Genomic DNA, 23869 nt, shown 5'->3' on the forward strand with positions numbered 1-23869 from the left:
AATCAGACACTAGTAGATGTTGGCTGTTTTCATTTGTATGACATGTAAAGAAAAAGAGAATCATGGCTTCATGAAACAGGTCATAGCCATCCACTAGAGTTACAAAGACCTTGTGTGAAGCTGCAGTGATTCCTTTGCCTGGAAATGTGAAGAAATGGGTTCATGGAAAAGGTAGATCTACACAGAGGTGATTTATTTGAACTTATATTCTCTGCTGCCTACATTTGGCGATATTCCCAAGGGAATCAAGTGCAGTGAGGCTATGTTACTTGCTGGTAAAATAGCACACTTCTTTAAAGTGAATTGTGATAAATTCCATTGGTAATTATGTTGAATATTGTGGATTAAACATAAATAGAGAATGAATATTTGCATCAGAAAAAGTGTGACATTAATGACACATTAGCCAGAGGCATGAACGCCCTATAAAAAGTGAACTTAACTATTTCTAGACATGTGATCTTAGAAAAAATCTCCTTAAGTGTTGGTGTTCTAATGTTTAAAACGGGAAAGATAATTTTACCTGTACCATACTTTTATTGTCAAGATTAAGTGAGAAAATGCATATAGAGTAAGTGATAAACTGCCTGAGATGCAGTAAGTACTTAATCAATATTTGCCTTTTTTGTTTTTGTTTTTGTTATTAATGTCCACTTTTGGTCAGGTTGGTGGGAAGCAACATTGTGGTAGAAATGGTACCAGGAGGAATTGGCAGGCCTGGCTTCCTGTTCTTTCTTTACCACTAAACTGCTGTGTGGTTGTCAGCAAATCATTTGCCCATTCTGGACCTAGATTGAGTATTGTCTTGTTTATTTTCCTTTTGCATGAATAAATAGATACCTAGATTTGAATTTCTCTAATTTTTTCCAACTATAAAAATCTGATTTTATGTAACTTAGTATCACACATACACAAGCAACTATGTGAGTTGATGGATATGTTAATTTGCTTGATTTGCCCGTGGAAATCATTTCAGTATGGATATGTACACCAAAACATCATGTTGACCACCTAAAATATATACAATTAAAAAAGAAAATTTCAGCTATGTGAATTTGAGTATTAATGCTCTCCTATTTGTATCTATTTATGGTGAGTTTGCAAGAAAATAAAGCGGAAAAATGAAATAATTGAATCTGTCAGAAATGTAATACCAATTCAGCACACCAGTTCAAAGAGTAAAACAGCAGCTCTGGAAGAACCACTGACATTTTCATGATTAAAGTCAGATAAAATTTGTTGGGCATATGCAAGAGCCCGGGCCTCCTTTTTCTCCCTTTCAGGTCTTAAGGATCAAAATATCTATGTCATGGACAAGTGAAATGATCTTGAATATAAATGAACACCCAGACATTGTAGGGCTGAAGCAATTGAGCTGTCTGAGGTATTTCTCACTGAAAGTATTTCTCACTGCCAGTTTTAACCTTGGCAAAGTTTTATGATCAGACATTGTTATAAATTCACTTTTCAGTTAAGAACTGTGGATAATTTTGCCCTAGAAAAAAATTTTGCACAAAACCTATTTTCTTTAAACTGTCAATGTTAGTGTCATGGAGAAGAAAAAGGCTTAAGGGATAAAAGGAAATTAAACTTCTAATAATTCTCTGTCTCTCACGTTTCAAGAGGGTGGTGATGATCCAATGTGAAATGGGAAGAAAGAGATTTCTCACAAAATACCAAATAATGGAGAGGGAAGAGTTCCTGTCCATCTCAGGTTAGGAATTTCCCTTTGATTTTTCTGAGTTCTTAGTATCTTTGATGATGGAGCATGGAGAATGCATGCTGACAACTAGAAGTGTTGGCCAATTGTCATACTCTTCCGGTTGGTCAGACTTTGAAGTCACGAAGAGAGAGGGCAAGATAGTAAAAACTAGTGTGGAGAAAGACTGGCTTACATGTTCATGTTTGCTGATAGCTGATGGTTTATTGGTTGAAAAACTGTCTGAGCTCCCTATGTTAGATATGTAGAGCTTTCAAAGGCAAAGGAAAAGTTAAACAACACAAATGAGTGGAAAGTTTTGCTTTCCTTAATTTCAAGTGTCCATAGCAATGGAATGTGCAAGAGGAAATAATCTGGAAAAAAACAAGTGAGTTAGATTATAGAAAATGTCTAACAGTAGAAATGTGTTTATGGAATATATATTCTATTAATATAACCATATTTATAGAATATTCTTATATACATATTTAATATATTTATACATATACATATGTATAACTATATTTGTATACTATATAATTGTGTTTTATTTTAATGGATAATCATACATATTTATGAGTACTGTGTGATATTTTGGTACATGTATACATTGTATGATTAATCAGAATAATTAGCTTATCCATTACCTCAAACATTTCTCATCTTTTTGTGGTGAGAACATTCAAAATCCTCTTCTANAAAGTTAAACAACACAAATGAGTGGAAAGTTTTGCTTTCCTTAATTTCAAGTGTCCATAGCAATGGAATGTGCAAGAGGAAATAATCTGGAAAAAAACAAGTGAGTTAGATTATAGAAAAATGTCTAACAGTAGAAATGTGTTTATGGAATATATATTCTATTAATATAACCATATTTATAGAATATTCTTATATACATATTTAATATATTTATACATATACATATTTATAACTATATTTGTATACTATATAATTGTGTTTTATTTTAATGGATAATCATACATATTTATGAGTACTGTGTGATATTTTGGTACATGTATACATTGTATGATTAATCAGAATAATTAGCTTATCCATTACCTCAAACATTTCTCATCTTTTTGTGGTGAGAACATTCAAAATCCTCTTCTAGTTGTTTAAAAATTTACACAATATTGTTAGTTACCCTACTGTGCAAGAGAATTTTGGAATGTATTCCTCCTGCCTAACTGTAATTTTGTATCCGTTGACTAATCTCTTGTACAACATTTGTATTTCTGGAATATAGAATATGAATATCTTCCTGAAATATAAGTAATTAGGGTTTTTTTGCATATAAATCATCTGATGCAACTAAGAATTTTTTTTGTGATACAAATATTTACTTGGCAAATGAGATTGGATATTTTAAAACTTGCTTTTCTAATAGAAGTGGTACCTGCCCTTGATATTTTCACTTTTGGAAATCGATTACTTGCTGCCTTTTGGACAGTGATCTGAGTCCAGATATCAGTATGAGAGATCAATGTCATATTTTGCCAAGGATATTAGCTTGGCCTTAATGTTAAAAATTCATAGCTTACAGAACTGAGACATATTCAGTTCTTAAAGTGCTTTGGATAATATCTTATTGCTGGATCTAGTGGCTAAATTCCTAAGATGAAAATACTAGCTTCATCTCTGTTCTCTTTCCTTGCTTACCAGGCTTTTCTAATCTTGGTCATCCAAACACACAAATATTCAGTCCGTTGCAACTCCCAAATCCCCTAAACCTGCCAGGTTGTTTTGGTTCTAACTTTGCCTTAGAAATGCCATCAAACCAAGTTTGATAAATTTGGATTTTGTTTTTCCAGTCTAAAGTGAATCTAAATGATTTGATTAAATCCTTTTAGGAGGCATAACTTGCTTTGTGTATGGCTTGTAAGTGTATGTCCATTTGAGGTCAAGTCAAGGGTCCTACTGCTTAAGGGGCTGATGGTCACCATAACCTAGAGTGGATATCAACCCTGCTTCTGTGGTTGCATTGAACTGGGTCTGATCTCTGATCTGGCTATGCTCTTACAGCTCTACTATGCTAGTGGGGGAAAAAAAAGTCAAATTACCCTGGACCACGATGGGCTGATTTGCTGGCCTGTTCAGCAAGAGCAGATTTATTCAGTAATTATCTTTAAATGTGTGACTTCATGGCTTCCAGGGCTTTTCATTCCCCTGCATTCTATCTTTATATAGTGAGTACTTGTTGATCTGATGATTTAGCAGCACTTAGAGTGTTGGGGTACTGTTTAATGAAGAATTGATAAAAGAGGAAAGTTTTCCTATATTTTAGGTTAACCACAGAAAGTATTATTTTAGAAATGTTCACAGGGAGCTGCATCATGGAGTCTATGAGTTTTCTGGTATAACTTCTCATCTAATCCCAGAATATATTCTCTTACATTCCTGTTGAAAGAAAACAGGTGGTCATTAGTAAAAGGAAAACGATCCCACTTCTTACACACAAATTACTGAGTAGAGTTATACTACATCTAACACATGCCTTCTCTGTGTCAGATGCTGTATTGGGCATTGGTAATGTTTAAATGATAAGTCTTGGTTCCCCTCCTCAAAAAATGACTTTTTGTTGTATTTTAGCACTTTAAAATCCACATACATAACCCATGAAATTAAAGATTTTCCATGTGTTTCCTTGCTACATGCATATAAACATAGAAAATTATGCGATAAATAAGTTTCCAAATAGAATATTAGTTAACACTGTTTATTTCTTGTGTCCCAACTCAATTCTACTGGTTATAATTTCATTAAGAGTCAGAAGTATATGGTAATTCTTTCCTTTTTGTTTATACCAGAGGCCATTAATTAATAGTCCACATGCTGAATATTGATAGTAGATGTATTTTTTGGCTTATACTTTATTTCAAATGCATTTGAACTGACATTTAAAACTTGAAAATTTCAGTAAAATAAGGTTGTGGCAATAGCTGTACAATTTGTGAATGTACTATGTGAATATACCTTGAGTGACTGAATTGCATGGTATATAAATTCCATTCACTGAAAGTATTAAAAACCAATATATCCGGTTTCTCTTGAAAAATGCAAACTCTCTGTCAATACTGGACCTACATTCCCACATGGCAACCACCAGTGGGAGCTGAGCAGCTGCTGCTTTTAGGTGCAACACGAGCTCTCCTTACTCAGCCAACTATACCACTAATCCAGCAAAAATACGAGTCTGGGATTCTTAGTTGGCCAGTAATTTTCAGCTCAAAGCAGTTTGATATGATCCTTGCAGGTAATGGAGGAGAGAGACTGTGATACTAAAAATGTCATGCAAGATGGGGCCTCTAGGGTCCTTCCAGGAATGATCAAGTTCCCTGAGTTCCCCCTTTAAAAACCTCCTTGTTGTGAGTTCATGTCCTTTGCTGGGACATGCATGAAGCTAGAAACCATTATTCTCATCAAACCAACACAAGAACAGAAAACCAAACACTGCATGTTCTCACTCATAAGTGGGAGTTGAACAATGAGATCACATGGGCACAGGGAGAGGAACATCACACACCAGGGCCTGTCAGGCGCTTGGGGGGCTAGGGGAGGGATAGCATTAGGAGAACTACCTAATGTAGGTGACGGGTGGATGGGTGCAGCAAACCACCATGGCACGTGTATACCTATGTAACAAAACTGCACGTTCTGCACATGTACCCCAGAACTTAAAGTATAATAAAAACAAAAACCAAAAAAGCCTCCTTGTGAACACACAAAACAATGGGAGAGGCAGAGGTTTCTTTTCTCCTTGGTCTGCTGCCTAATATTTTACTACCTGTAACTAACCACTCAGCAGAGTGTGGCTGGCCAGGCTGCTTGATTCACTCTGAATGCATGTCAGGGGGTAGCCCAGTTGAAACATCACACGTGTATTCAAACCTGTAGCGTAGTACTTCCAAAACTGTTTCCCTCAGAACTTTTGAGTCTCAAGACAATATAAAAAGCTTCTGTGTTTAAATATTTTGGGGAAATGCTGGGTACAATATTCACTCTTCTTATTAGCATTGCATATTAGCATATTAACAACCTTCAGAAGGTTCACAGTGAAGGAATCTATTTGATTTTGTTGTTTCCCAAATAAAATGATCTGGTGAGTTTACCCTGGAATCTTCACCTCAGTGTTTGAGGTCATATATCTATCAAAAGACTGGTGGATCACACTTTGGGATATAGTCAAAGAATGTTGTTTGCATATTACAGTTAGTTAACTGTACACCATTTTAGCCATCAACTGATATCCAATTAAGGACCTGAAAATCCAGCCTGGGAATAAAGGCAGGGTTGAGGTATTGAGAGATAACAAGTTCACCATCATTTATGAAGCATTTAAAAGCTGGATTTATATATAGAGAAAAATGCCTTTTGAAGTAGAATTTTAAGTCACTGAGTTGGATGTAAAGCCCGAGGTGATCTGTAAATACAGCTGGGGACCTGATTGTTTTTCAAATACCCATCATGGTGGTCAAAGGCTTTCTTTTGATTATTTGAGGATAGAGTGTCTATTACCTTCTCTCCCTTTAGTACTTCCATAAGTGATCAAGTTGTAACAAAGAAAGTATTTCTTTGAGGAACATAGTTTGAACTCTCCAGTTTGAGTACGGAGGTATGAAGAGGCGAAATCAACCAGTTGCAACCACTTATTAACACTTTGATCTATTTCCTTCTCAATATGCATTGAGCATCATGTGAAACAAGTTCTGACCCAGCTTTTTCATTTACGTTGTGAGCATTTCTCTGCCAATAAAAATTCCTCATACACATTTTAATGACTACATTAGATTCCATGTTTTAGATTTACCATAAATTTTTAAACTGTCATTTGTATTATTAAAGTACAATATGCATGTGTTTCTGGCAAAACCTTACTAATCATCTCTGTCCCAGGGCATGAGCACAAATAATGTTGAACTAGATCAGATGACGACATAAAAATGCAGAGGGGCAGGTGACCTATTTAGATTACCAGCAGACCTGGAGCACAGCTGAAAACAGAATTTGGCCTTTTGTTGTCTGATGCTCAGTTCAGTGCCCCACACCTCCAATCCCTGCTGCTCACACCCTATCTCAGACTTCTAAGGAGGATTTCTGTAAAGACTGTCATTTAGGGGCTGTTGATTTGAGGGTAATTTAGCCTGCAGCAAAGGGAGCATAAGTGAGAAAATTGCTGTCAAAATGGAGCGTGTCCCTGGAGTGTTGCTTTCTCTGCTTTGAGCCCTTAGAGACTCAGTGGAGGACACAGGCAGAGAGGTTATGCTGTTGGCCTCTCTCAGTGAGAAATGAAGAGGGAAAAAATAGCCCTGGGGCAATTACCAGTCTTAATTGCTGTGAAAGGGACAAAACGCTTTTCACAGGGTGATCAACAACCGAAAAACCATCCATTTAGTTTATAAATGAAACCGAGGAAGATGGACATCCCCATTTTTTAGGTAATCAGCACAGATTGCTTTCAAGAGGGTCAGGGAAACCGCGTGGCAATGGAATGGCACAGGAGACTCACCGCTGACCTGCAGTGAGAATGAGTGATTTGTGCCCTAATGACATAATCCTCTTTCCTTCCTGGGTTATTATCTTGCATCTCCACCTCTTTCCAAACCAATCATAACCTGGCAAGATGTGGTTTTCGAGGCCAAAAGAACACAGGTTAAAGTAAATGGTTTATTATTTTCTGTATCTATTCATTTGTTTCTGTCTCCTTTTAGGAGAAAACTAATATAAAGCTTCTCACAAAATTATATGAGCTTTCCTCCTATGGTGGCAGATTTATTCCTTTATTAGAGTTTTTGAGTACTGAATCATTTCCCCATTGATCAGAAAGATGAAATCATGGGTTTTGAAATTCTATATTCTGCGACAGGAAAAAAATGCAGCTTCAACTGTAATAAAATTTATATTTATGACTATCAATATTCACATAAAAGTGCATTGCATCTGTGCATGTGGAAACTGTTTACATTGAATTATCCCACACAAAACCCATCAGGGAATCAGGCTGGACCTCCCTGAAGCCTCTTTGGATTGTTCTGGACCCAGGCATGAGCACTTGGCTGAAATGTTGATTAGGCATTGTAGGAACTTCTCTCTCCCATAAACATGTCCAATTATTATGTGCCAATTATAAACAAAAATTTAAAAATTACAATAAAAAAGAGAGGGCTCTTTCAAAGGCTGCTGGTAAGAACTTAAGTTATTCTTTTACCTAAAACCAGATATATAATACCTTCTAGGCCATTGCATAGCTCAATCTCTGCAGCACACACCTTCCTTGGTGGCTTGAGGAATCTCACCCTTGTCTGGCCCATGTGCCAATTCATAGGCTGGCTCAGGAGCCTAAGAGTAATGTTGTCTCTCTGTCCCTTGTGAAGGCTTGCCACAAGGAGAAAATGAGCCTTCTTCATCCTCATCACTGTCGCTAACATCATCGTCGTCAGTTATCACCAAGAAGTACTTTGTTAAATTCTTTTTTTTTTTTTGACAGGATCTCGTGCTGTAACCCAGGCTGGGGTGCAGTGCATGATCATGGCTTACTGCACCTTCGATCTCCTGGGCTCCAGCCATCCTCCCACCTCAGCCTTCCAAGTAGCTGGGACCACAGGTCCATGGCCACCTAATTTTTGTATTTGTGGTAGAGATGGGTTTTGCCATGTTGCCCAGGTTGGTCTCAAACTCCTGAGCTCAAGCAATCCACTCGCCTCAGACTCCCAAAGTGCTAGGATTACAGGTGTGAGCCACCATGCTGGCCCCAAAGTATAATTCTTAAAATGTTAAAAGTACAACTCTCATACAGAATCTAAGCATATGGCAACTTTTATTTAATGCATTAACGAGGGAACCAGCAGTATGATAGAATGACTACCAAAGACAACAGGAGAAACTCTTTTTTGGTCAGTAGAATAAAAGAGAATGCTGAGATAAGATTACCAAATTAGAAATAAAAGTGGTTCATGTCTTAGAGGGGAAAAAAGTAATTGTTGGGACTTTCTTCTTTACTAGACAGAAAATAATCATATGGTATTAATTTCTTAGAGCTGCCATAACAAATTACCACAAGCTTGGTGGCTTTCAATAGCACAATTTTATTCTCTCCCAGTACTTGAGCCTAGAAGTTTGAGATCAATGTATTGATGGGGCCAAGCTTGCTCCAAAAGCTCAAGGAAAGAACCCTTCCTTACCCCTTCCTAGTTTCTGGTAGCTCCCAGAAGTCCCTGGTGTTCTTTGACTTGTGGCTGCATCATTTCAGTCTCTTCCTCCGTTTTCACATAGCCTTCTTCCCTCTGTGTTGCTGTGTCCTCTTCTTATAAAGAAATCAGTTGTTGAATTTAGTATTCAAGTCCAGGATGACTTTATCTCAGGTTCCTAATTACATCTGCAAGAACCCTACTTCCAAATAAGTCACATTTAAGGTTCTAGGTGAGCATGAGTTTGTGGAGGACACTATTCAACCCACTAGACATACCTTAACAGTTTTTCAGAGTAGGAAAGCACTTGCCTACTAATCAGCCAAGCAAATACAATTAGATTCTCCCGGAGAGTAGGAGGACTCTGAGACGGACTTGTTTAAAAATGACAGCAGATGATCATATAATTATATGTACATTTTCCCCTAATGCCTACTTAATGCCAAGCACTGTGATGTATGATCTTTACTTATTTTCTCTTTTAATTCTTATACCTCAACAAGTGGGTTTTGTTCTCTGCACTTTTTTACAGGTGAAGACAACTGAGGCACAGAGAAGTCAAGTAACTTGCTTAAAGACACACAGCTAGTAAATGGCAGTTTGTATCTGAACAAACCCCAAAGCCCATTGCTCTTTTTGCTACTTGTTCCTTCTTCAATTCAGGTTTGATGAAAGTGTTCTTTTTCTGTTATTATTTTCAAGGTCCAACTGCCTATCATGGAAGATGAATATAACTTATCAGTGACTCCTTCTGAAGTGTTACATTACTTCACCCCTCATTGGAAGAAGAATATCACAATACATGATTCTTTGAAGATGTTTTCCTTAGATCAAGGCAGCCCCAAAGACACTCATTACTTTTCCTTTTACTTACTGCTGTTCAAGCAAATATGCAGATAATGCTGATCTTACAGTCTTTTGGAAAGTTATTTAATACCTGCTGTCTGCTCAAGTCACATTTAAGAAACACACAATGAGGGAAAGTCACGCATGTTGCACTTCATTGAATTGATAATGCATCCTGGTTTCTTAGGTTAATACACATTGCAGTATGTGTTTTAATCTGGAAAACGTGTATTATGGATGTGATTTTTGTTTGTAGGCATTTATGAGGACATTTTTAGATGAGCTCACTGAAAATCAGTGTTAGCTTAAATTGCAGTTTAGGTTGAAATAGTGTGCAACTATCCCAACATGAAATAAGTGCTCATGCTAAAGCAAATAATCTCTCCAGGATATCACAGGCTTGGTTTCTGTAATCCTGGGAAAACTAAGGAAGGCTGAATGGTATAGGGGAAAGACTGCAGGCCAGGGGCCAATCTGTACTATGCTGGAAACTACCAGTGTGACCTTGGACTGATCATTCAACCCATTTGAAGCTCTCTCTTCTCCTCTCTAAATCTAATGTGAATGACCAGATGGTTAAGCTGTGTTCACTATATTCCCATTGAGGGATGTTTATTCTGTTTTGAAGTGTATGCAAAGCAAGCATTTATCCACTAACAAGGATGTTTATTTTTAAAATTTGTTTGCTTAGATTCCCATTACAAATATAAAAGCAAAGGGAGTAGTTTGGTTTATTTTTTATTTTATTTTATTTTGTTTTGTGACAGAGTCTCGCTCTGTCATCTAGTCTGGAGTGCGGTGGTGCCATCATGGCTCACTGCAGTCTTGGTTGCCTGGGCTCAAGCAATCCTCCTGCCTCAGCCTCCTGAGTAGCTGGGACTACAGGCACATAGTACCACTCCTAGATTACTTTTTTTTCTAGAGATGGGTTCTTGCTGTGTTGTCCAGGTTGGTCTCAAACTCCCGACCTCAAGTGATCCTCCTGCCTCAGCCTTCCAAAGCTCTGGGATTACAGACATGACCCACCTCAACTGGTCATAGTTTGCATCTAAGTAGTACTGTTCTTTCGTAGAAACTCAAGCTTGTTCATGTGTTAAATGCTTTGTCACATGTTGCAAGTGATCTACGTGTATTTGACCACCTATTTACACAGATACAAGCTAAAAGATAGTAGCTGCCAAAAAGTCATTGGCTTTATTGCTGAAGAATAGAGACTAGATCTTAGGCAAATAATGTATAGACGGATTTCCAGGCGAGTAAAGTACATTGTGGCTCAGTTTACAGCAACCTTGAGGGGTAGGTCTTTTCCACATTTTATAGCTGAGGAAACCGAATGTAGCAAATGCTGTTTGTGCCCTGCATATATATCCTCTTGGGCTTCACCTGTAGGGAAGTAGGACTTCCAATCCCCAGCATTGGCCTCCTTTAGCTTAAAGACCTTTCCTCGCAGCTGGAGGCCACTTTGCCTCCGTGCAATGGCAGCCAAGAAGTGCCTAAGAATTAACACTCTCCAGGAGAAGCCCTCTCCCAAGGACTGACAAAGTTGGTGTATTAATACCCCAGCTTCCCCATCTCTCGGTTCTTCTTCCAAGGCATTTGGAGTATCCCTATCGTATTACACTACAATTACCTACTTTGGATAATTTTCTTTGTGACTTCCCCACTCCTCTGCTATTGTTTCTTGAAACATTCTTTCAAATAAACTACTTGCTCAGGGTCTGCTTCAAATACACAGAGACTCAGATAGCTAAAGTACTAAGCCAAGGTCCTATTGCTGGTTACTAGTAGAGCTCTTTGAGATACAAATCAAGTATTCTTTTTAGGTGAAGATTGAAATGGATTCATGTAAATATCCACAAATTTGTGTTGAAACAGTGATTATTTGAAAAGATTTTGAAATATGGGATTTATGGGCATAAATAATTCAAATGCAGATAGTTTAGTATAAACAAAAATATAAATAGACACTGTTAAAAGAAATAAAAACAGACTGAATTCAAGAGACATAAACCAGATCTCACTTAGCAGATTGTGTGCTTCCTAGATGAGGCCAGTCAGGTCAACCAAGCAAACTGTAATTGAAATAAAAACAAAAATACCAATCAGTTGTTTAATATGAAAGTTTATCCAAAGCAGTGGAATTATGATTGAGTGAGGCAGAGGACTTTACATATTCACTCAACAGATGTTCATTACTAAATGCCAGGCTCTGTGTCAGGCTCTGTGTCAGGCTCTGGGACTTGGTGGTGAACAGGAGAGGAGAGATACAGTGCATACCTGTCCAGAATTTACGTTGCAGAGGGGGACACCAGCAGGTAGGTGACCAAGTGCAGTCATGTGTACTCAAAGTTAATGACAGTGGAGTGTTGAATGCTCTGGAAATAGATAGGAAGCCACTGAGTCCAGATTGGGTAGGTTGGGGAAGACTGCCTAGGATAAGTGGCATCTAATCAAGGAATTGAGGGATAAATAGGAATCACCCAGCTGAGTAGGGGCCAAATGTGTACAGGAGTCATCCACTGAGAAGGAATGGCATTAATGAGACATCTAGGGAATAAAACATATTAAGGTACTAAAAGAAGTTCAGTTTGGGTAGAGTGAGGAGTGAGGATAGGATGGAGGGTGGGAGAATGGCAAGATATTACACTGATTCTAAGACATTTGTGTCTCCAGGCACCTTAACCTCGAAACTCTCATTTCACATTATATCCAGTATCCATATCCAATATCACATAACTTATGGATCAGTTTATAAGAACTACATTGAATAGCAATTAGTTGATAAAATGTTATGTTCTGTGGAAATTTCAGGAAACATTTGCTAAATGTGATACTGATTCTGTTTTCTTTTATATTTTGAAGACAACTTTTTATTCAGCTTTTCAACATTTCTGTAGGTCCTTGAGAAACTTGAGGATTCTAAGTGTCATGTCCACTGGATCCACAGGACTAGATGGGCCCATACCACCCACTGGGAACTAGAACAGGAACAGTTTTGTAGTGATGTTAAACCATTAACTTTTTGTCCCGGGGGCAATGAGAAATTATGGCAAGGTTTAAGTAGGGGAGGATCATTGTCAGAATTATACTTTAGAAACAGAATCCTGGCTGCAGTGTGCAGAACAGAAGTAAGGGGAACGTGTCGGGGTAAGGGTTGGGAATGGTGGTGTTAGGAGCAAATATCCAGGGAAGAACTGACTGGACTCTGAACTAGTGTGAAGTTATGACAAAGAGTAGAACTGCGATCCTGCAGGCTAGTGGCAGGATGAGGTATTAGTGATTTTGTGATTTTGTCTGTGAGGGTATCCTTTCCTTCAATCTTTGAAACAATTTTTTCATATGATGCTTTCTTTGATGGGGCTGTTCATTAGACCTGGTGTAGCTGGTAAATTACACTCCATGCCAGAACGAGGTAAACAAAAAAAGTTGGCTGAATAATGGTTTGCAGCTGTTTGACCAATGGACCCACTGACTGATTTGAATGTGTCTCAAGGCACACCATTGCCGTCAGGACTTCAAAAGTGAGTTGGGAAGACACAGCTAAAATATTCACTGTATTTATAAAGTGATACATGTTTACTAAGAAGTCTCCTTTTTTATTATTTTCTATTGTAAAACCCACGTAACAGATAATGTCTGCCCTCCTTTTGGCAATGTAATACATCATTTGCAAGAGTAAGTCCCAGTCACGCTTGGGTCTCTCTCCTCTGCGTTAATGCTTCCTGCTCGTTTATGTGACGCAGCAAGGAATCTATCCATCTTGACAGTAGCCCCAAAGAAGCTTCTATTTTAATCAAATTTACCTTGAAGTTAAGAGCTGGGGGAAAGCTTGTGTGCCTCACTTCTTATTTTGTGTAAATGGATGTTAATTGTACAGTATGTTTACATTTTATTTCCAAGTTCTCAAGGCATAGCAACTTCTGGCATGTGAATAATTGTATAACTGCCTAAGATTCTGAGGAAATTGTAAGCAAAACTCATTTTAAAACATATTTATCAAGCTTAGCCCTATGTTGCAAATTACACTTGCTAAAGAGTAATTTCAGAACTTGTTCTCCACCCTATCAATGATTATAATTTTGGGGGGAAAGATAGGAAAGAGTTGGACATAAACAGAGAAAATCAACAAATATTTTGTTAGCAACCTTGACACTGAAGAACTTTTGGAGACATAGGGGACAGGTTTCTTTATGGGAAGTACAAGTCTATTTGTTAGCATCTATTCATAAAGACAACACTTTAAATATGATTCACTGAAATAGCTAATGTTTTGTAGCCCCTTATTCAAGTATATTGGAGTTTTAGAAGTTACAGGAAAGTGGGAATGATACCATACATTTGTATGATTTCCAGACAAATATACAAACCATTCTAATAGATAAAAATGAGGAAAAATAGAAAATGAATTTTTGTGCTTAGTATACATACTCAACTCAACTCCCTGTGTGTCATTACAATGAATGTGACCCAAAGCAATTCAAAAGGCTGCTCTGTGAACTTTAGTTTTGTCATCTGTGAAACAGGAATGACTTGTCTTAATGTTCCATTGAACTATGTGCATAAAAATATGAGACCTCAACCTGGGCAACATGGAGAAACCCTGTCTCTCTCTACAAAATGTACAAAAATTAGCTGGGTGTAGTAGTGCGTGCCTGTAGTCCTAGCTACTCCAGAGGCTGAGATGGGAGGACTGCTTGAGCCTGGGAGGTCAAGGCTGCAGAGAGCTATGATCATGCCACTGTACTCCAGCCTGGATGACAGAGCGAGACCCTGTCTCAAAGAAAAAAAATGAAATGAGGGCTATGATCCTATGAAACGCTAAATAAACAAACAAAAGAACTGCTCTTATCTACCACTTAATAAGGCAGGAACATAGTCTTCACATTTAAGAGAAAATTTAAATAACACTGGTTAAAATAGCCCACATCTCCATCAATATGTTTAGTACTTTTTTAACCGGGAAATTCAACTAAGCCATTTGATAAATCGATATTTTTATTGAATTAATTTATTATTTTTTTCTGGATTTAATTTTGTCTTAAGTAACTCATATAAGTCCGAAAATCAGAACTAGTCAGTCATCACTTCGTGAAGTAGTTCTTTATCCCCTTGCCTGGAAGGTAGAATTCAAGAAGCTGTAGGAAATTAAATTGAAAAAGAAAGATTAGGCCATTTCATGAAGGGTAAGAAAGTGAGGGTAAGAATTCTATTCTGTGGGCAATGGGGAGTCTTTGAAGATTGTTAGCAGGGGAGTAACTTGTTCTGAACTGTAGAAGATTAATTTGACATTGGTGTCTAGAATTCACTGGACAGGGAAGAAATAGGAGTTAGGCATTTATTTTAATTGTATGGTGAGAGGTACTGCATATCTGAACAAGGATGGTGGTGGTGGGAAAGGAGAGGAGGAAATGTGGCAAGAAACATCACTTCAGCTGATTGAATAGGGCTGATTGGTTAATTAGATATGACAAATATGGGAGGGACAGCAGTCAAATGTGACTTGGCTAAAGGAATAAAAATGACATTGAAACTGGAAAGGAAAAAAGAAGCAGTCAGGAGACATTGAAAGCATTGTAATAGTAAAAGGGTTAAGAAAAAATTTAATTTTTATAATTTAATTTAAATTTTTGTAATTTAATTCAAACAAATATATATTAACAGGTTCAGAAAATATATTCCAGAATAATGGTAATGATTATAATAACTATGAATTTTCAAGGAAATATTCTGTCAGGTATGTGATAACCAGTATATCATGTATAATTCTTGCAATGTCCCTTCAAGGTAGATTTGCTTATCTTAATTTTACAAATTAAGAACAAACTTTCTAGAGGAAAATAAGTCTTCCCAAGCATTACTTAGCATATTGGTGGTTAAGTAAGAGTTACAATACAGATCTGACAGATGCCATGTGACCTGTCTTATGATTGAAAAGACTTACAGATTTGTTACCTGTAAATTTTGAAAAAAATTATAACAATTGAGATAACTATGCTAAATTATTAGCATATTGCTAATATTATACTAAACTATGCTAATTACTCATACATGTAAAATAAAATATTTTAAGCACACAGTATGGTACAGAAAATAATATATCATATGCCCATGTACTTATCAATAGACTTATTTTAATGTTTTGTCATATTTGTTTCACTTTTTTTATCCATGCAAAGCCTTACAGTTGACAATTTTAAGTTCTGTTTGTCTTTACAAACACTCAGCAAGTAGTTTCATGATTCCTATTTTACTGATGAAGAAACCAAAACTCTAGAGATTAGACAGCTTGCTCAAAGGTCTACAGAGAACCCTGAAGCTAGAACTAGTTTGGCTCTCAACTGTCCTTTTTATACCACTCTAAACTCTTCTGTAAATCTATCAAAAGTCAAGAGATGAACAAATATTTTAAATTTCAAAAATGGAAAAATTTAGACCCCCCAACTAAAACTCATAAGTTTAATGTCAATCCAGATGCTTAAATTGGTAATTGGCTTATGAACACTTATAAAAGAAAGAAGTGTTAAAAGTCAACATTGGCTTATCAAAAATAGGTAATACTAAACCTGGTTTCATAAGGAATAATACTGTAGACTGGTAGAAGAGGTGAATACTGTAGATATAATATATTTTGATTTTAGATGATATGGTTATGGATAAGAAAACATATAGACTTGCTTATAGTAGAATTCACTGGAATTATACCCAGAATGTATGACAGTTAAAGTTCAATGTTAACCTCTAAGAAGCCCTCCAGTGCTGTGTCCCATGGGTCTGATCTGGGTCCTCTTCATTGAAATTTTAATCTATAGCAGTAGTTCTTGATGTTTTTATACCTGTGGCACAGTTTCAAAACATATTTTGATAGCATGATTGAAAGCTATAGTTATTGGACTTTTCACTTGGTTGCTCTTTCTCCCAAGTTCCATATTAGAGTGGAACTACTGAATGCCCTGCCTCCTTTTCCTCTTTCATATGCACGTGTGAGTTACCACGTGCATATATTCTGGTTCTCTGTTGCCTGCTTGTTATTACCTTTTGCCTTTGAGTGTAATGTGTAAGCATGTAAGTGCTTTATCAGCTCTGCCCTCCCAGCTCAGTGCTCCATCTGAAAGACAGGTATATGGAGTTGTTTTTCAGCCTATTTGTTGCAAAAACAAATTTTACGTGGGGATCAACATTTTTGAAAGCATACCTATGAAGACTCCACAGTACACTGGAGTAGGAAGGCTCATGGATTGAGAAATGATTAACTATAAAATGGGTAGAGTCATGGAATAGAAGGTATATGCATTTTTGCATTTATAGGTAGTAGAAAACAATGGAGATGGTCATAATTTCTCAGTGAGATGAACAAATTATGAGTTCTAAGAAGATGCATGTGCACACACACATACACATATAATGAACAAAATTTAAGTCATTTAGATGCTGGATGGGGAAAGATTTTATTTCAAAGCAAGTCATACAAATCTATTACAATATAGTGTGATGTGAATTTTTGTGCATGGAAGTACAAGTTCTCAAACAAGTTATAAAGAAATCTCGTATGTCCTAGTGATTATATTTGATCTTGAGTGTCTGCTATTTGAAATTTCAGCAAGCTAGAATATTTCCAGATGAGAGACTGAGGTACCTGAAGGAGTTGAGAAACCAGATTGTTTGACAATGGCTGGAGGATTTAGAGATGTTTGGTCTGAGTAAGGGAAGACTTACTAGAGAGAGGATTAGAGTTCTGAAGCAATGCTGCGCAATGGATAGATTATTTGAGCTATAGATGCCATCACATATGTGATTTAAAATTTTCTAATAGCCACATTAAAAAGTAAAAAGATATAAAATTAACTTTAATCATATATTTTATTTGATGTAATATAAAATATTTCACTATATAATCCCTTAAAAATATTAATGTGGTATTTTACCCTCTTTGTATTTGTTCTAAGTGTTACAAATCTTGTGTGTGTTTTACACGTAGAGCACACCTCAGTTTTAACCAGTCACGTTTTAAGTGTTCAGTAGCTACCTTGTGGATAGTGCCTACTGTATTGGAAAGCACAGTTCTAGAGTGTTTGAATGATTGTCACATGGAAAGAAAATTTGTCTTTTGAACTGATATTGATAAACTAAAATATAAAAGAGCAGATTTAACTCAATTTTCAACACATGTTAGTTGGGTGAAAAATGAATGCCTCTGTGTGTGGTATTGGGCTATCTTTCACTGGACTTGCTGAAGCAAAGATTGAATGACCATTTTTCAAGGAAGTGGTAGAGGGGATAGTGAGAAGAATATTCAACTGATGAATTTAAAATAGAATAAAATCATGTCTCTCATACAAATATAAAATGAACACATGTCAAAATTTTTATTTAACTCATTGATTAATGAGAAAACCTGTAGTATTACAACAAATTCAAAAGAGAACTCAAAATGCCACATAGTTATAGTCAGATTAGGAAAGTGAAATTAATAAGTGGATTTAAAACTACAAAACTGGTTGGTATCCAGGAAGTAATGATTACAGTCCACTGGACATAATTTGCATTTCTAAGAATAGGAGTTATTAGTATTATTCTCAGTTTTGTAAAGTAGCCTAGTCCAAAGAAGATGGTAATAACCATGATGGAAGAATTAGTCAGGACAACCACTAAATTTCAGAATTTTATTTTCTGCAAACAATGTGAGGGGTGATGGTCTGAATTGAGGTGTTGTCAGTTAGGATGGAGGGCAGTGGGTTCTATACCTGCAGTATGAGAATAGATATTGTGCAGATGGGTAAAGAAAGTGTAAGACAAATTACAACCTAATGTAGACTAATAGAGTTCATGTGACTTTGAGTCAAGGCTGTCTCTCCTTTTTTTATTTGTACTGTGATATGTCTGTTCTATGATTCAAAATAAGGTATTTAGGACCCAGACTTTATGCATCTTCCTCTACTCATTGGTGATTGCTAGACATTCTTTTCTTAGTGTTCTGTTTCCTGTGTATTAAGACTTTGGGAGGTATTAAGATGACATGACACATACACAAGTAAACATTTAAATCTCTGTCAGCTCAAACTTTCTCAAATCAAAAATTGAATAAATTTCAGAAAAATAAATAGAAACATGAATGAAAACACAAAACATATGCATATAAATTGCCCACCCAGATCACAGAATCAAGCAGGTAAGAAAGAGAACCGAAGTTCTGCAAGTTGAATAACTAAGCCAAACAAGGGCAGCAGATTAAACAGAAACAAATTTAAGGGCACTTCAGAAAAAGGACCTTTAAAAGTAAGTAGATGGAAATGCCTTATGGAGTTTAGATGTGGTGAGAATAACTGTTGCCCCTACTTCACCAGTCTTGGCAGTGAAGAAAGAATGCAGAAATCTTCAACTTAAGTTGTGATTTTGTAGAATCTCACTAGTCATATTTATGTAAAAGTAGTTTTGTGATATTCCTATTAAATAGTATAACAGAAAGTTTATCTATGGATGTGTTTATTCTGGGATTTTTAAATACCATTTGATGCCCTGGTTTACATTCGAAATTGTACGGACAATATATCACTTTGTTGGGAATCATTTTGCTTAAACTTCATTAAGAGCCTGTAAAGGAAAATGGAACCTCTGTAAACATTCAGGAATAAGGAGCAAGTATTCTTTATTAGTTCTTTACTCATATCATTTAATGAGATTTACCGAATACTTACAGACTACACAATGCACTTAGGCAGGCAATTTTAAAGAAGGATAGTTCGATTTCTGAATCTTACTTTTGTATTTAAAATCATGCAATAAAATGGAGGGAAGGAATTTAAAATATGCATTATTAAGATGATTAGAGTTTTTAAGGTTTTATTTCACTTTAATTTTATTTTTACCATTGTAGCATGGCATCACTGATGAACTGAGCACATAGTATAATAGTGCTGACATGTAGGAATAATTCCCCAAGGAATTTATACCACCTTAAACCAGAATACAATAGGTCATTAGCTCTTTGCTGAATCCACTAGAGTGGAATTATTTTATAGACATGCCAGCACTGTTGGTCTCCATAGTGATTTTTTACAGTGTCCATTCAGTAGTGGGCCAGAACTGTAAGCCCTGTGTCTCTATTTACACATCTGGAATTTTCCCTTTCAGTTACATTTTTACCATTAGAACTTTAATGCAAACTACCATGATCTCTCTTGTACATTAGCTTCATTGGCTCTTAACTAGACTGCCTCCATGTGTGCCTACCTACAAACTGTTGTTTACGCAGTACCTGGAATGTCACTTTCCTGCTTAAAACCAGTAGTGGCTTCTTTCTGTTGCATTTATAATCAAGCCAGACTCCTTACCCTGGCCCCTCTTTGTCTCCCCCATTGCTCTACTATGCTCCAGTCGTATGGTCCTTATTTTGGCCACTTAAGCATGCTAAGTTCATTTCTGCCTTAGGGATTTTGTACTGGAATGTTCTTCCTTGGGCCTTCAGATGGCAGGTTGTCATTCCTGTATCAGTCTAAAACGCTGGTTTCTCAGGGAAGTGTTCCCAGACTAACATATCTGAGGTGGCCTTCTAGTCACTTCCTATTACATCTCTGTTCAGCCCTTACGTTTTTGGAATAATTTTTTGTTGTGTATTTTAAATGTATGTTTGTAAAATTTATAGAAAATTGTCTGTCTACCTACCTATGTTTCATTTTTTAGTCTGACCCCTACACAATTTCCCCTCAATCTAAGCTCCAAGGGATCAGAGTTCGTGTCTCTCTTGTTCACTACAAAAAAAAAAAATCCAGTAAAAGAAGATCCTTCACAAATATTGAATCCATTAATGGATGGCTAAGAACATCAGATATGACATCAGATGGACCTGCAGTAAATTCTCAGCTCTTCTTCTTACTCGCTGTATGATATTGGGCTAATTGCACAGCCTCACCACAACCGTTTTAATTTTATTAAATAAGGACAATAATTTTGCCTATCTTTATGGTCATTAAGAAAACAAAACCCAACAAATACAAAGTGTTGAGCCCACTACCGCTTCCTCATAAAAAAGAAAAATTTACAGTCAATCACAGTTGTGGTTCTACAATTATTCATCCCACATCTATCTCTGTTTTAGCAGCCATTGCCCTATAAGGGTGTCTGGATTAGGTTAGCACAATAAAGCTCTAAATAGTCTGTAAGATTATCAGGGATTTTAAAAAAATAGGCTTTATTTTCTAGAGCAATTTTAGACTCACACCAGAATTGAGTGGAAAGTGTAGAGTATCTGTATATCCTCTATATACATAATCCATGCATAGATAGCCTTTTCCACTATCAACATCCCCCACCAGAGTGGTACATTTATTTCAGTCAATGAACCTACACTGACACATAGTCGCTCAAAGTTCATAGTTTACATTAGGGTTCACTCTTGGTGTTGTACATTCTAGGGGATTTGGCAGATGTTTAATGGCGTGTATCCACTGCTATCACATCATACAGAATAGTTTCTGTGCCCTAAAACAATCCTTTGTGCTACTAGGGATTTTAAAATTCAAAAATGTGTTTCTTCATTTTGGGAGCTAAACAGTATTAGCTCAAATTTGGTTTACACAGAAACAAAGAAACTTCTATAAGTAATTGAAGTTGTTAATTAAATACATTAATAAGAAAGCAATAGAGTAAGTAAATGAATAAGTCTCATCTGTGAATAATGAGACTTATTCTGACCAGGCTCAATCTGGATATGTGAGAATGTAGAGACATATTTCAAAACCTGCTATTTGAATGAAAGAGTGGCTAGAAAATTGTCACAGGAGAGGAGACAGTCGACTATGTGAGTGGATATCTTTCTCCAGCATGCTCTGCGCAGTTCCAAAGTGCTGCTCATTCTTTTATTTATTTATTTATTTTTTGAGACAGAGTTTCGGTCTTGTTACCCAGGCTAGAGTGCAATGGTACAATCTCGGCTCACTGCAATCTCTGCCTCCTGGGTTCAAACAATTCTCCTGCCACTGCCTTCCAAGTAGCCGGGATTACAGGTGTGCGCCACCATGCCTGGCTAATTTTGTATTTGCAGTAGGGATGGGTTTTTGCCATGTTGGCCATGCTGTTCTTGACCTCCTAACCTCAGGTGATCCACCTACCTCAGCCTCCCAAAGTGCTGGGATTACAGGTGTGAGCCACCATGCCCGGAAGTGTTCATTCATTATTAGTTTTTGAATTATACTTTAAGTTCTGGGATACATGCACAGATCGTGCAGGTTTATTACATAGGTAAACATGTGCCACAGTGGTTTGCTGTACCCATTGACTCATTATCTAGGTTTTAAGCCCCACATATATTAGATATTTGTCCTAATGCTCTCCCTCCCCTGGGCCCCCATCCCCCAACAGGCCCCAGTGTGTGATGTTCCCCTCTCTGTGTCCGTGTGTTCTCATTGTTCAACTCTCATGCATGAGAACATGCGATGTTTGGTTTTCTGTTCCTGTGTTAGTTTGCTGAGGATGATGGCTTCCAGCTTCATCCATGTCCCTGCAAAGGACATGAACTCATTCTTTTTTATGGCTGCATAGTATTTCAAGGTGTATATGTGCCACATTTTCTTTATCCAGTCTATCATTGATGGGCATTTGGGTTGGTTCTAAGTCTTTGCTATTATGAGTAGTGCTGCAATAAACATATGTGTGCATGTGTCTTTATAGTAGAATGATTTATAATCCTTTGGGTATATACCCAGTAATGGGATTGCTGGGTCAAATACCAAATTGAGATTGGGCATTTCTGGTTCTAGATCCTTGAGGAATTGCCACACTGTCCTCCACAATGGTTGAACTAATTTACACTCTCACTAACAGTCAACTAACAGTGGTAAAAGCATTTTCTATCTGTTCTCCCACATCCTCCTCCAGCATCTCTTGTTTCCTGACTTTTTCTAATGATCACCATTCTAACCTGGCATGAGATGGTATCTCCATTGGTGGTTTTGAATTTGCATAAACTTTTAACAATTAATAAAATGGCTGAATTTTGCATAGAACTCTTGAGAAACTATACAAAACAATTGAATTATTAGAGGAAATATCAGACTGTAAAAATCAAATAAAATTCTGTGACAACTAAGTTAGAGGGAGAAAATAAATAAGAAAAGACATTAAAAGATATTTTAAATAGAAATACTAGATGCAAACACTTTTAATCCAAGTGGAAAAACATAAGAAAGGAAAATATGTTTTAATTATGAGTACTGCAACAAGTTTGGATTTGCTTTCAGGCTGCAAGTAACTTTTGCTTCAATATATCCCTTATTGTCAAAAGAGAAATGTTTAGTCAAAAGATAAATGTTCTAAAATTTGTCATTTTAAACACCACTAATAAGCTATGGCACAAATTTTGACTAAATGTACTTTGATAGATTTTTTTTAATTTTAAAATTTTATTTATTATTATTATACTTTAAGTTCTAGGGTACATGTGCACAACGTGCAGGTTTGTTACGTATGTATACATGTGACATGTCAGTGTGTTGCACCCATTAACTCATCATTTACATTAGGTACATCTCCTAATGCTATCCCTCCCCTCTCCCCCCTCCCCACAATAGGACTTGGTGTATGATGTTCCCCTTCCTGTGTCCAGTGATCTCATTGTTCAATTCCCATCTGTGAGTGAGGACATGCAGTGCTTGGTTTTCTGTTCTTGCGACAGTTTGCTGAGAATGATGGTTTCCAGCTGCATCCATGTCCCTACAAAGGACACGAACTCATCCTTTTTTATGGCTGCGTAGTATTCCATGGTGTATATGTGCCACATTTTCTTAATCCAGTCTGTCACTGATGGACATTTGGGTTAATTCCGAGTCTTTGCTATTGTGAATAGTGCCACAATAAACGTATGTGTGCATGTGTCTTTATAGCAGCATGACTTATAACCCTTTGGGTATATACCCAGTAATGGGATGGCTGGGTCAAATGGTATTTCTAGTTCTAGATCCTTGAGGAATCGCCACACTGTTTTCCACAATGGTTGAACTAGTTTACAGTCCCACCAACGATGTAAAAGTGTTCCTATTTCTCCACATCCTCTCCAGCACCTGTTGTTTCCTGATTTTTTAATGATTGCCATTCTAACTGGTGTGAGATGGTATCTCATTGTGGTTTTGATTTGCATTTCTCTGATGGC

This window comes from Rhinopithecus bieti, unplaced genomic scaffold, assembly GCF_001698545.2.
Source record: "Rhinopithecus bieti isolate Rb0 unplaced genomic scaffold, ASM169854v2 scaffold_18620, whole genome shotgun sequence".
NCBI lineage: Eukaryota > Metazoa > Chordata > Mammalia > Primates > Cercopithecidae > Rhinopithecus > Rhinopithecus bieti.